Raw genomic sequence first — 13,001 nt, 5'->3', positions numbered from 1 at the left:
TAGTTAATTTCTTCTTTTTCTTTATTTATGTAATTTATTCAGCTGGTCTGTAATATTTATTTGTAAACAACATTGGGGTGATTAGTGGAAAATGGGTGGGTAGTTACATATCTGTTGGGTAACTCGGGTAGATACCATACCTATAGGACTGTGTTAATGCATTTGCTATGTTTTCTTTACCATACTAGAAACCATGCCTATAGAATTTAAATGGTTTCAATAATAGAAATCATGTCTATAGGGTTAAAATCAACTTTATAATTAGAAATTATGCCTATAGGATCTAAATGGCTTTATAATTAGAAATCATGCGTATAGGATCTAAATGCCTTTTATAATTAGATATCATGCCTATAGGATGTAAATCAATTGAGTTTAGTTTCTGTTACAACATGTATTTACATTTGTTTCACTAGAAATCATGCCTATAAGTTCCAAAATAAGCTCTTAACAACTAGATACCATGCCTATAGGAATTAAAATCAGTTTAGTTAAACAAATCAATCTGATTCATGTTAGTTCATTCTAAATTGGCTTAATAAACTGTCCGCTTCTTTAAACAAGTTTTCAAACACTGCCTTAATTTACTATAACTAGAAAGCATATCTATAGGATCTCAAGTATCCATTTAAAACTATTCACTGTTTTACTGCATCAATGTAGATACCATGCTCTTAGGACATCACTGTTCTGTGTTTAGGCAAGCCTATAGGGCGATTTAAATTCTGCACCTCTGAAACTGTGCTTTGTTATTTAAAACTGTTCTGATTTAACAGGTCTAAATCGGTAGGCAAGCTAAATAGGATCTCTCACACTTTGTCCTAAGTCAATACTGCATAATCCCTGCTCACCTAGATATCATGTTCTAGGATTTTTTCTTAAATATGTGACTGTTGTTTGGAGACATGCATTTACTTGTTCTATTTGTGGAGGTGACTCTGAGCCTATAATCTGTTCTCTTTAAATGCAATCATACTTGTTCTTGATTGACGCCTAGACTTCTATCCTTTAAAACCTTGTGAAGGTCTAGAACTATCCAAAAGTAAAGGTCCTAAAATACCTCCATGGCCACAAGGAAGGGACTGGTAGTGCACGCATAGAACATGTTCAAGGTTGCTAGAACGCTTTAGGCTATGACCAAGGGGAGGGACTTGGGCAGAAAAGGATATGATGACTACACACTAATGTCACGTGTATCCCCTCATTGAGGAGTGTTTACCGGGAATTGTGTGGGATGATCCTATAGGCTAACCAACCTAGGACCCCTCTTTCCCAATTCTCGATGTTTAAACTTTATTCTTTATATGCAACTTGTTCAAATTCTTTGAGTCATACAATGTCCAAAACATGCCCTTATTTGCAAGTATGTGTTTAACTTTTTATTTGTAAAGGACTAATTCATAAGTATAAGTTCGTCTGGGACCCACCGTTGTGGACTGAGAGGGGTGCCTAACACCTTCCCCTCAAGGTTATTTCGAGCCCATACCCTAAATCTCTGGTAATGCAAACTAGTCTAAGAGTTAATTACTCTAGGTGCCCTAACGCACCATAATTCATTAGGTGGCGACTCTTCAAAAAACCCAAATTCCCAAAGGAAATGAGTTATTACCCCCATGAATGTCGAAACCCGGACTTCCCTAACTTTATCCAAAAGAAAGAAAAAAAGGGGCGCGACAGCATGGCGACTCTGCTGGGGATACCTTTAGGCTCTTACCATAATGTACTTATCTATTGTGAATTAGTCCAAGCATGTTTTATCCCGTACCTTTTTCCTTATTTAGATTTAACTGTCTATTTTTTTAAGCATTTATGATTCTTTTATTCCCGAAACTGACTTGTCTCTTTGTTTTCCTTTTCCGTAGCTGTATTTCAATTATTTAAATACTGTATTTATTTTTTCTACGTATAGATAATTGACTACATGCTATTTATTGCTGCATATATCATGCTCCATATCATATTTCACTTGTGCGTATTAAATCCTATAGCAACTCTTGATGAGTGGTTGTGCTCTTCCTATTTATTATCCTTAAATTCGGAAAGATTTATTTGCGGTAAAACCAATCGATCAACGGTGCAGTCGACGGTTCCGTGCCTTTCCCCCTCAAGTCATCCGCTTGAGGGTACCAGTCTAAACCCCCATAGTAACCTTACTCTGATCAAATTTTGCATGCATCATGGTCAAACCTAGTCGGATCAATTATGTTGTCCACATAATGATCCTTTAAGATGAGCCTTATCCAAAGTCCACCGGGGTTTCCATAATCTCAACGGACACAACCACGTTCTGTGCATTAATTTGGGGAGCTAAATGCTAATATGCTAATCATGAATATATAAATAGTTGAGTGTGGTGGGGGAGAAAGGCCTAACCTTTTTTGTTTTGCAGAAAATGAGGCACGAGGTCCCTAGATTCGGTATGGTTAGCAACATTCCTCATTGCTGATAGATTGGTGGGAGGACCTTTCTTCAAGTGACATGAAAGGTGTAAGAAAATACCTGGGTAGCTTGCCTTCCCTATTAGAAATTGAGCCAAACAACAAGTTGATCGAGGCTGCTACTTTGTTCTGGTACAGTGAGAGGTTTGTGTTCTGTTTCGACGACATAGAAATGACACAACTTCTAGAAGAAATTGGAGGGCTTGCGAGATTGACTTGGGATAGTCTCGGGTTATTGGTACCGGAGAACCGTATCGGTAAAGGGTTCTTAAAGATGATGGGGATGAAGAAGAATGCTGACATGGTATGCTTGAAGGAATCTTACATACCCTTTGAATATCTGTATGAGAGGTATGGCCATAGCAAGTCCTACTGCACCTACCATGATGAGATCTCTCTCACTTATCTGGGCCACATCCACCGCAGAGTGTTCGTGTTCATTGTATGCTTCTTGGGCCTGATAGTATTCCCAATGAAAAGGGAAAGAATCCACACTAGGTTGGCCATGGTCACCAAGACTTGATGGAAGGGATCAATGGACAGACATACACTATAGTCCCCATGATCATAGCCAACATCTACAGGGCTCTGGAGCGCTGTCAAAGAGGGGTCAAGCATTTTGAGGGTTGTAACTTGTTGCTGCACTTGTGGTTGTTAGAACATTTTCAAAAGGGGCACTATCGCCAAGAATTTCCGCGAAGGGCTTGGAACGGCCATATTGCCTTCCATCACCCAAAGCGGATGCCGTACATTCAAGATAGGTTTGCTCAGTCGGAAAGTGCCAAAGAATGGGTAGAGTTCTTCGACAATTTGACCGAGGAACATGTGCAATGGATGTTTAAATGGTTCCCAACAGATGAATTCATCATCAGATCCAGGGACACTCTACACTTGATGTTGATTGGGTTGAGAGGGATATACCCTTATGTCCCTATCCGAGTTATGAGGCAAGCGGGCAGGAAATAGGTTGTACTAAGGGTTGCCAAGATGAAACATTTTAGGGCATACTTTCAAGACGACGACGTCCCTTACAAGTGCCAAGCTCAACACATGTGGCACTACAAAATCATTGTGGAAAAGAACACCGTTGAGCCAGAAAGGTATCATGTAGGGTGTGAGCCTCTCTACCCAGCATGGTTGGAGGACAATCTAAAAGGAATGGTGATGCCAGGAGCCGATCGAGGGAATAGGATTATAGACGAAGAAGCTGAAGCTCAAGTCAAATACAACAGGCTGCGTAAGAGGGTCCATGACTCTGAGAATGAGCACCGAAAATACATGAGAGGAATGTGAGGTTGATCGAAGAATGGAAAGAAATGACAGTCACTTCCAACAGGAAACTGGAATATCTAGAGCGAGGAAAAGTGGAGCTGGAAGGCAAAGTCATAAAGAGGATCAAGGATTGCCAGAATGCTGAAGGAGGACATCTGGCCAGAGCCTACTTCCTGTTGGGTCTGCGCGAGCTGGGGGACCTGTATGATGGAGTTAGGAAGATAGAATTTGGGGAAGGTCCTTCTGGGACCAAATTGGCTAGATTTATTTGCTTTTCCTATAATGTAATAAGGCCAAGTGCCAGTAGTGACTTATTTTTTCTATTATCTTAGTGTCGTTTGGGATTCGTCGATTTTTACATTATGAAATGATACTGGAATGTAAAGTTCTTCAAATCTACTTGTCGCTAGGACTACCTCGGGCACAACGAGGCTCCCCAAATTAGGACACGAATTTATGTTCCCACAATATGTGTTTAAATACTCCAAACATTTCAGAACCCTCACTGACTTGTTACCTTTTATTTTTCCTTATTTCTTTGATTATTCTCATCCCCTTAGGTTGGTTCACTCATACTGGCCTCATCAGCATATCATACCAGATCTAGAGGCCCTCCACCACCTCTTCCTCCAAGAAATATGAAAGGTAAAGGAAAAACAAAAATGGATGACTTAAGTGGTATTCGAAAGGAGAATATTGAGAACGCAGAAACTTTAGATGGCCGTAGTACTCCAGCCCGAAATGATCTAGTCCTGAGACTGGAACAAAAAATATTGGAATTGCAAGAAGAAGTTGAGCAGGTTCACAACTTAGAAAACTTGTCACTCAACCTGAATGTCCCCGACATCAACCAACAGAACACAAAGAACCCAGCACCTCCCCAAAACACACAAAACCAACACCCACAAAATCCTCCTGCACCGAATCAATACACAACTCCACCCCAGAATCTCAACCCATTGCCAATACCAACTCCGCCACAACATCACCATCAACCAATTTAGTACACACCAACCACCACTTACCACACTCCCCAAAACACACCACAACCCATTCCCGATCCCCAAAACTCCACCAATGACCATCATTACACCCAAGTCCCTCGCACCCATCAAAGCAACCCTATATACATAGAAATCGTACCTCACTTCATTCAACCCATTTCCTATACACTGGAATCCTCCAAAAAGGACCTGCTCACTAAAAACATGGCTGAAGACCTCAAGAAGTTGACAAGACGAGTTCAAGGTGTCGAAGGTGGCAAAGGAATAGAAGGGTTGAACTATGAAGACCTATGCATACAGCCAGACGTAGAACTGCCAGAGGGATACAAACCTCCCAAGTTTGAGATGTTTGACAGCACAGGTGATCTCAGAGTCCATCTGAGGACCTATTGCGACAAACTTGTCAGGGTTGGGAGAGATGAAAAGATCTGAATGAAACTTTTTATGAGGAGTCTTACTGGGGATGCTTTGTCTTGGTACATCAGCCAAAATCCCAAGAAATGGTCCAATTGGGTAGGTATGGCAACTAATTTCATGGACCGGTTCAGGTTCAATACAGAGAACGCACTGGATGTTTTCTACATTCAAAATCTTAAGAATAAACCTACTGAGACTTTTCGTGAGTATGCTACTCGTTAGAGGTCGGAAACGGCCAAGGTCAGGCCATCTTTGGACGAGGAACAGATGAACAAGTTCTTCATCATAGCACATGATCCACAATATTATAAAAGGTTGATGGTTATTGAAAATCATAAATTCTCTAATATCATCAAACTTGGAGAAAGAATCGAAGAAGAAATTAAGAGTGGGATGGTAACAAATTTTGAGGCACTACAGGACAAATAAAGTACTACAATCAGGCGGCATATCAAAGAAGAGAGATATTGGGGCAGTAATGGTGTCCTAGGGCCCAAAATCTCCACTTGCCTATCAAACACCTCCACCCACATATCAAAAACCCCCACCCACATATCAAATACCTCCACCCACATACCAAGACCACCACCCACATATCAGCCCTCATCTCCTAAACATTCCCAACCAGACACCGGCCATCACACCTATAACTCCCAACCGTCTTATTTCCAGTCACCACCTACAGGCCAAAATTATCCAAGACCTAATTTCGACCGCAAGCCACCCAGACAATACACCGCCATTGTTGATCCCATCGACCAACTGTATGAAAGGTTGAAAGTCGCTTGTTATGTCACCCCATTCCTGTTGTGGCATTAGAAAATCTATCCCAATGGGTCAATCCAAACAAAACTTATGCGTACCATTCTGGTATGAAGGGGAACACTACTGATGAGTGCCGAACATTGAAGGATAAGATCCAGATGCTAATTGACAACAAGGCCATACAGGCAAAGGAAGCCACACCTGATGTCCGCAATAACCCCCTCCCTGATCATAGAGGTGGTGGAGTATATGTGATAGAGACAAATGAAAAGTGGGACCCTGAGGGTCGATTGGGCTTATTTGAGAAGGTTATGACTTTAAAGTTGCAGTCACACTTACTCCTATCGTAGTACAGACTCAGTCACCAATCGAGGTTGAGGTAACTGCGTCAATTCCATTCGAGGTTGAGGTGGCTTCGCCTGCGGCCACCCCCTCCATTTGAAGTAGAAGTGGTCACACCTTTCATAGTGACAGTATCAACCACACCTCCCTTCGATTCAAAAGCAATACCTTGGGATTATGTTGCCGAGGCTCGATGAAAAGGGAAGGCCAAGATAGAGGAATCTAATGCTGCACAAGGAATGATTAGAACTGGAAGAGTCTATACACCTAAACATTTGGGAGGTTCAAGTAAGGATGCCACTACCAGGCAGCCTATCATTGAGACAGGGCCAGATGACCCGTTGAGGAAAGTGAAAGCAAAGGAGTACTCCATTGTTGACCATTTGAACAAAACCCCTGCTCAAATATCTATCCTGTTGCTGTTGCAAAATTCAGAGGCATATAAGAACGCTTTAGTGAAAGTGCTGAGCGAGGCTTATGTACCCATTAACATCACTGGCGGAGAAATGACATACATGGTAGGACAAGTATTAGAAAGTCATAAGATCATCTTCCATGAAGATGAGCTACCGTCTGAGGGGTTGAATCACAACTGAGCATTGCATATTACAGTGCAATTTGAAGATAAATTCATTGCTTGGGTCCTGGTTTACGGAGGTTCAAGCCTCAATATTTGTCCGTTGGACACTCTGAAAAGGTTGGACAAAGATTCCCATGAGATACGGGTAGGAAACATGAACATGAAAACTTTTAATGGGTCCTAAATGGCAACAATCAGGGAAATCAACCTTTGCTTGCAGATGGGGACAACTTGGTTCGATGTCGAGTTTCAGGTGCTCGACATACCAGCCTCATATAATCTTCTGTTGGGATGACCATGGATCCATGCTGCTGGAGCCATGCCCTCCACACTACATCAAGCCGTGAAATTCGAATGGAATCACTAGGAGGTGATCATTCACGAAGATGGAAGTAACCCCATCTACACTAGTCAAACCATCCCGGCCATTGGACATAGAAGAAGGCTAGGGGGGAAACCTATCATCACATTGAACGGGTCAACACCGTCGAGAAGGATAAATGGTGGAGTGGTAAAATATAAAGTATATTGGTTTGGTCTGGATATGAACCCGACAAAGGGTTGGGAAAGAACCTCCAAGGTATCACTAAACGAATACAACTAAAAAATCATGGTACCATCTTTGGGCTCGGATACCAGACACATGGCAAGAGTATAGAAATTGTTCGCCTCCATGGCGTGAACCGTACTACCCTTTCGAGCAACCAGTGCAATGCTTGGAACAAGATTTCCACCAGGCTGATACGATATGAGGGACTGCAGAAGAGGAAGCACTAGCTGGGTTGAAGAATTTGTTCTTGGAGGATGAGGACATGGACTGCAGTGCCATAATTGAGGAGCGGGAGGAAGAAGGCCTCACCATTCAGACAGTAAAGAAGGGAGCTATTCTCAGGAATTGGACCGCTACACCATCCCGAGCCCGTTGAGTTCCTGGGTAGCTTGGCAGATTTTACTTCTATAGCCATTCTAGGCATTTAAGATTCCCATTAATTTTGTTTTAAGATTTACTTGTTTCAAAATAAATGCTCGATTCATCAAGCCGTACTTGTTCGGATGATTTTTCGGTTTTAATCAAATATATTTGCTCTTTATTATTCATTACTATTTTTACACTTTTTTTCTACAATGTTATTATTACTTTTCCCGATGAACTAGTGACTGTGACATGTAATGAAGCAACGCAATATGAGAATAGTGATTCAGATGAAGAAGACGAAATACCCAAGGAAATTGTCAGGGAGGTTGAAAACTTTGAGAATAAGCTTAAGTCCAATCTAGACGAGACCAAAGTAGTAAATTTGGGGGATGCCGAGACCGTCAAGGAGACTTGCATCAGCATTTACTTGTTACCGACAGAGAAGAAAGAGTACATTCAGTTCCTAAAAGAGTATGAGGACATTTTTTCATGGTCATATGATGACATGACCGGTTTGAGCACGTCCATAGTGGCTCACAAGTTGCCTACTAACCCCATGTGTCCGCCAGTGAAGCAGAAACTTAGAAAGTTCAAACCAGATATGAGCTTGAAAATCAAGGAGGAAGTCACCAAGCAGATCAAAGCCAAAGTTCTCAGGGTAGTTGAGTACCCAACCTGGTTAGCTAACATTGTGCCAGTTCCAAAGAAGGATGGGAAGGCCAGAGTATGTGTTGACTACCGGGATTTAAATAGAGCAAGTCCCAAGGACGACTTCCCACTGCCAAACATACATATTTTGATCGACAACTACGCCAAGCATGAACTCCAATCCTTTGTAGATTGCTTCACGGGTTATCATCAGATCTGGATGGACGAAAAAGATGCGGAGAAAATAGCTTTCATTACACCTTGGGGGGTATACTGCTATAAGATGATGCCATTTGGTCTAAAGAATGCTGGGGCTACTTACATGAGAGCCATGAAAACTATCTTTCATGACATACACAAAACATAGAGGTGTATAAGGACAACGTCATTATCAAATCCAAGAAGGCCGTAGATCACATAACGGACTTGAGAAAGTTCTTCGACAGGCTAAGGAGGTACAATTTGAAACTAAATCCCGCAAAGTGTTCATTCAGGGTTCCCATAGGAAAATTATTAGGATTCATCGTCAGTCGTCGAGGGATCGAGCTGGATCCATCTAAAGTCAAGGCTATTCAAGAGTTACCACCACCTAAGAGCAAAAAGGACGTGATGAGTTTCCTAGGACGTCTCAACTATATCAGTCGCTTCATAGCACAGTCCACAGTCATATGTGAACCAATCTTCAAGATGCTGAGGAAAGATGCCGAAACAAGCTGGACCGAGGTTAGAAAGCTTTTGACAAAATGAAGGAGTACCTATCCACACTACCAGTTTTAGTCCTGCCAGAACTAGGGTGACCTTTGTTACTATATTTATCTATATTGGATGGATCCTTCGGATGTGTTTTGGGACAACATGACGAGACAGGAAGAAAGGAGCAAGCCATATACTACCTGAGTAAGAAGTTCACACCTTACGAAGCACAGTACTCTCTGTTAGAACACATTTGTTGTGTTTTGACATGGACAACTCAGAAATTGAGGCACTATTTTTGTGCCTACACTACATACCTCATATCCAGGATGGACCCTCTGAAGTACATATTCCAGAAACCCATGCCGACTGGAAAGTTGGCTAAATGGCAGATACTATTAAGTGAGATCGATATCGTCTATGTAACCCAAAATGTAGTCAAAGGACAAGCATTGGCAGATCACCTTGCTAAATATCCGGTAGGAGGAGCATACGAACCTTTGAAAACATATTTTCCTGATGAAGAAGTGTCGTTTGTAGGGGAAGACATTACCAAAGCATACGATAGTTGGAGGGTGTTCTTTGACGGAGCTGCAAATTTCAAAGGAGTAGGCATTGGAGCAGTTTTGGTATCAGAAACAGGTCAACATTATCTGGTATCTGCTAAACTCAGATTTCCCTACACCAACAACATGGCAGAGTATGAAGCCTGCATACTAGGGCTTACCATGGCAATCGACATGAACATTCAGGAGCTATTGGTAATCGGTGATTCAAATTTGCTTATGCACTAGGTACAAGGAGATTGGGCCACCAAGAATTCCAAGATATTGCCATATCTGCACCATGTGCAGGAATTGAGAAAGAGGATCACGAAGATAGAATTCCGACATATGCCCAGAATTCAGAATGAATTTGCCGATGCATTGGCCACCTTGTCATCTATGATACAACATCCGGACAGGAATTTCATTGATCCCATCCCAGTGAGGATTCATAATCAGCTGACATATTGTGCTCATGTTGAAGAAGAAACAGATGGAAAACCTTTGTTCCATGACATCAAGGAGTATTTGTTAAAGGGAGAATATTCAAAGCATGCAAACCACACTCAACAAAAGGGAATCTGTACAGAAGAACTCCTGATTTGGGGGTGCTAAGATGTGTCAATGCAAAGAAAGCTTCTAAATTTCTTGAGGATATACATGCCGGGACCTGTGGCTCACACATAAATGGTTTTGTCTTGGCTAAGAAGATACTTAGGGCCGGTTACTTTTGGATGACCATGGAGACAGATTGCATCCAGTATGTTCGCAAATGCTTTCAATGTCAGGTGTATGCCTATATGATAGAAGTGCCGCCAAACAAACTCAATGCAACAAGCTCTCCTTGGCCATTCACCACTTGGGGAATGGATGTTATTGGTCCGATTGAGCCCACTGCTTTAAACGGACATAGGTTTATTCTGGTAGCCATTGATTACTTCACAAAATGGGCGGAGGCTGCATCTTACAAAGCTGTGACCAGGAAAGTCGTCGCAGATTTGTCAAAGATCATATTGTCTACCGATTCGGAGTTTCCGAGTCCATTGTTACTGATAATGTGGCCAACCTCAACAGTGATCTGATGAAAGTCATGTGTGAAACTTTCAAAATTAAGCACAAGAATTCCACAGCCTACAAACCTCAGATGAATGGAGCCGTAGAAGCCGCTAATAAAAACATCAAGAGGATACTAAGGAAAATGGTAGAAAACCACAAACAATGGAACGAGAAGCTACCTTTTGCTTTATTGGGATACCGCGCTACAGTTCGCACATCAATCGGGGCAACTCCCTACATCTTGGTTTATGGTACCAAGGTTGTCATCCCAGTCTATGTAGAGACCCCTTCTTTAAGAATCATACAAGAAGATGAACTCAGAGATGCAGAGTGGAAAAGGAGTCGCTATGAACAATTAGCCCTTATCGACTGAAAAAGGATGAACGCAGTGTGTCACGGCCAACTTTATCAGAATAGAGTGTCTAGAGATTTCAACAAAAGGGTCAAACCAAGGCAATTTGCACCAGGTTAGTTGGTGCTGAAGAAGATCTTCCCATATCAAGATGAAGCTAAAGGGAAATTCTCTCCCAACTAGCAAGGTCCGTACATGGTTTACATGGTGCTAACAGGAGGAGCACTCATACTCGCAGAAATGGATGGAGAAATCTGGCAAAACCAATCAATTCAGACGCAGTCAAGAGATACTATGCTTAGATTATTTACATTTCCTCATCTGATATAATTGAATTGCGCTTGACCTGATTCTCGTTTAAAAGGGGATACATAGGCAGTCTTATGAGTTCGGTCATATCATATTAAAATTTCCATTTTTCCCCAAGATCAGTAACTAGGGTAGAATTTTGAGGAGGACCCTCAAAATTTCGGAGCAAGTTCAGCCAACGCCAACATATGTCAGACGGTCAGAAATTGGTTAAGAAGTTGGGGTAGAATTTTGAGAAGGATTGTCAAAATTCCGAAGAAGGTTCAACAAGACCCATTATATGCAAACGGTCAAAAGATCACCCACCAAACTAGGACAAAATTTTGAGGAGGACCCTCAAAATTCCAATATAAGAGGGCTGCAATGCCTTTGAGATACGTTACAGTCACTGGTTCATCTAAAATTACTTAATATATCAATATGTTTCTAAAATGACTCTATTTTAATCAATGATTGCATATTTTTCGAAAACTTTATTTTCGTAATAGTCAGGTGTTACCTAGGGAAACTCGAAAAGGCCTCCAGAACGGAGCAAAGCAAAGGCGGCAGATGAAGGCTCGAACCAACCTCCCCCCACAAAACTTACAATTTTCTTTGAATGCAGGCACATCTGATGTAACGATAATATCTGCAAATATATGCACAAAGCAAAATTCACTATCAATCTAGGCCATCAAACACCAAATATATCTCCAGCAGACATACACTACTCCTATTTGCTACTCGCTCTTTGCATGAGGCTAATCCTGCCTCCCTAATTGCATGAGGCTAATCCTTGCCTCCCATTTGCATGAGGCTAATCCTTGCCTCCCTATTTGCGTGAGGCTAATCATTTCCTCCCTATTTGCATGAGGCTAATCCTTGCATCCATACCTGCATGAGGCTAATCCCTACCTCCATATTTGTATGAGGCTAATCCCTGCCTCCATATCTACATGAGGCTAATCTTACCTCCATACCTGCATGAGGCTAATCCCTGCCTCCATATTGGCACGAGGATAATCCTTGCCTCCCTATTTGCATGAGGCTAATACTTGCCTCCCCATTTCTATAAGGCTAATCCCTACCTCCCTATTTGAATGAGGCTAATCCTTGCCTCCCCATTTGCATGAGGGTAATCCTTGACTCCCTATTTGCATGAGGCTAATCCTTGCCTCCAAACCTGCATGAGGCTAATCTCTGCCTCCATATTTGCATGAGGCTAATCCCTGCCTCCATATTTGCATGAGGTTAATCCTTGCCTTCTTATTTGCATGAGGCTAATCCTTGCCTCCATATTTGAATGAAGTTAATCCTTGCCTCCCTATTTGCATGAGGCTAATCCTTGCCTCCACACCTGCATGAGGCTAATCCCTGCCTCCATATTTGCATGAGGCTAATCCTTGCCTTATTTGCATGAGGCTAATCCCTGCCTCCCTATTTACATGAGGCTAATCCTTGCCTCCATATTTGCATGAGGTTAATCCTTGCCTCCATATCTGCATGAGGTTAATCCTTGCCTCCATATCTGCATGAGGCTAATCCCTGCCTCTCTATTTGCATGAGTCTAATCCCTTCCTCCCTATTTGCATGAGGCTAATCCTTTCCTCCATATTTGCATGAGGCTAATTCCTGCCTCCATATCTGCATGAGGCTAATCCCTGCCTCCATCCGCATGGGACTAA

The sequence above is a fragment of the Nicotiana tabacum genome, chromosome 11 (genome assembly GCF_000715075.1).
Source record: "Nicotiana tabacum cultivar K326 chromosome 11, ASM71507v2, whole genome shotgun sequence".
Classification (NCBI taxonomy): Eukaryota; Viridiplantae; Streptophyta; class Magnoliopsida; order Solanales; family Solanaceae; genus Nicotiana; species Nicotiana tabacum.
This window is presented reverse-complemented; position numbering follows the sequence as displayed.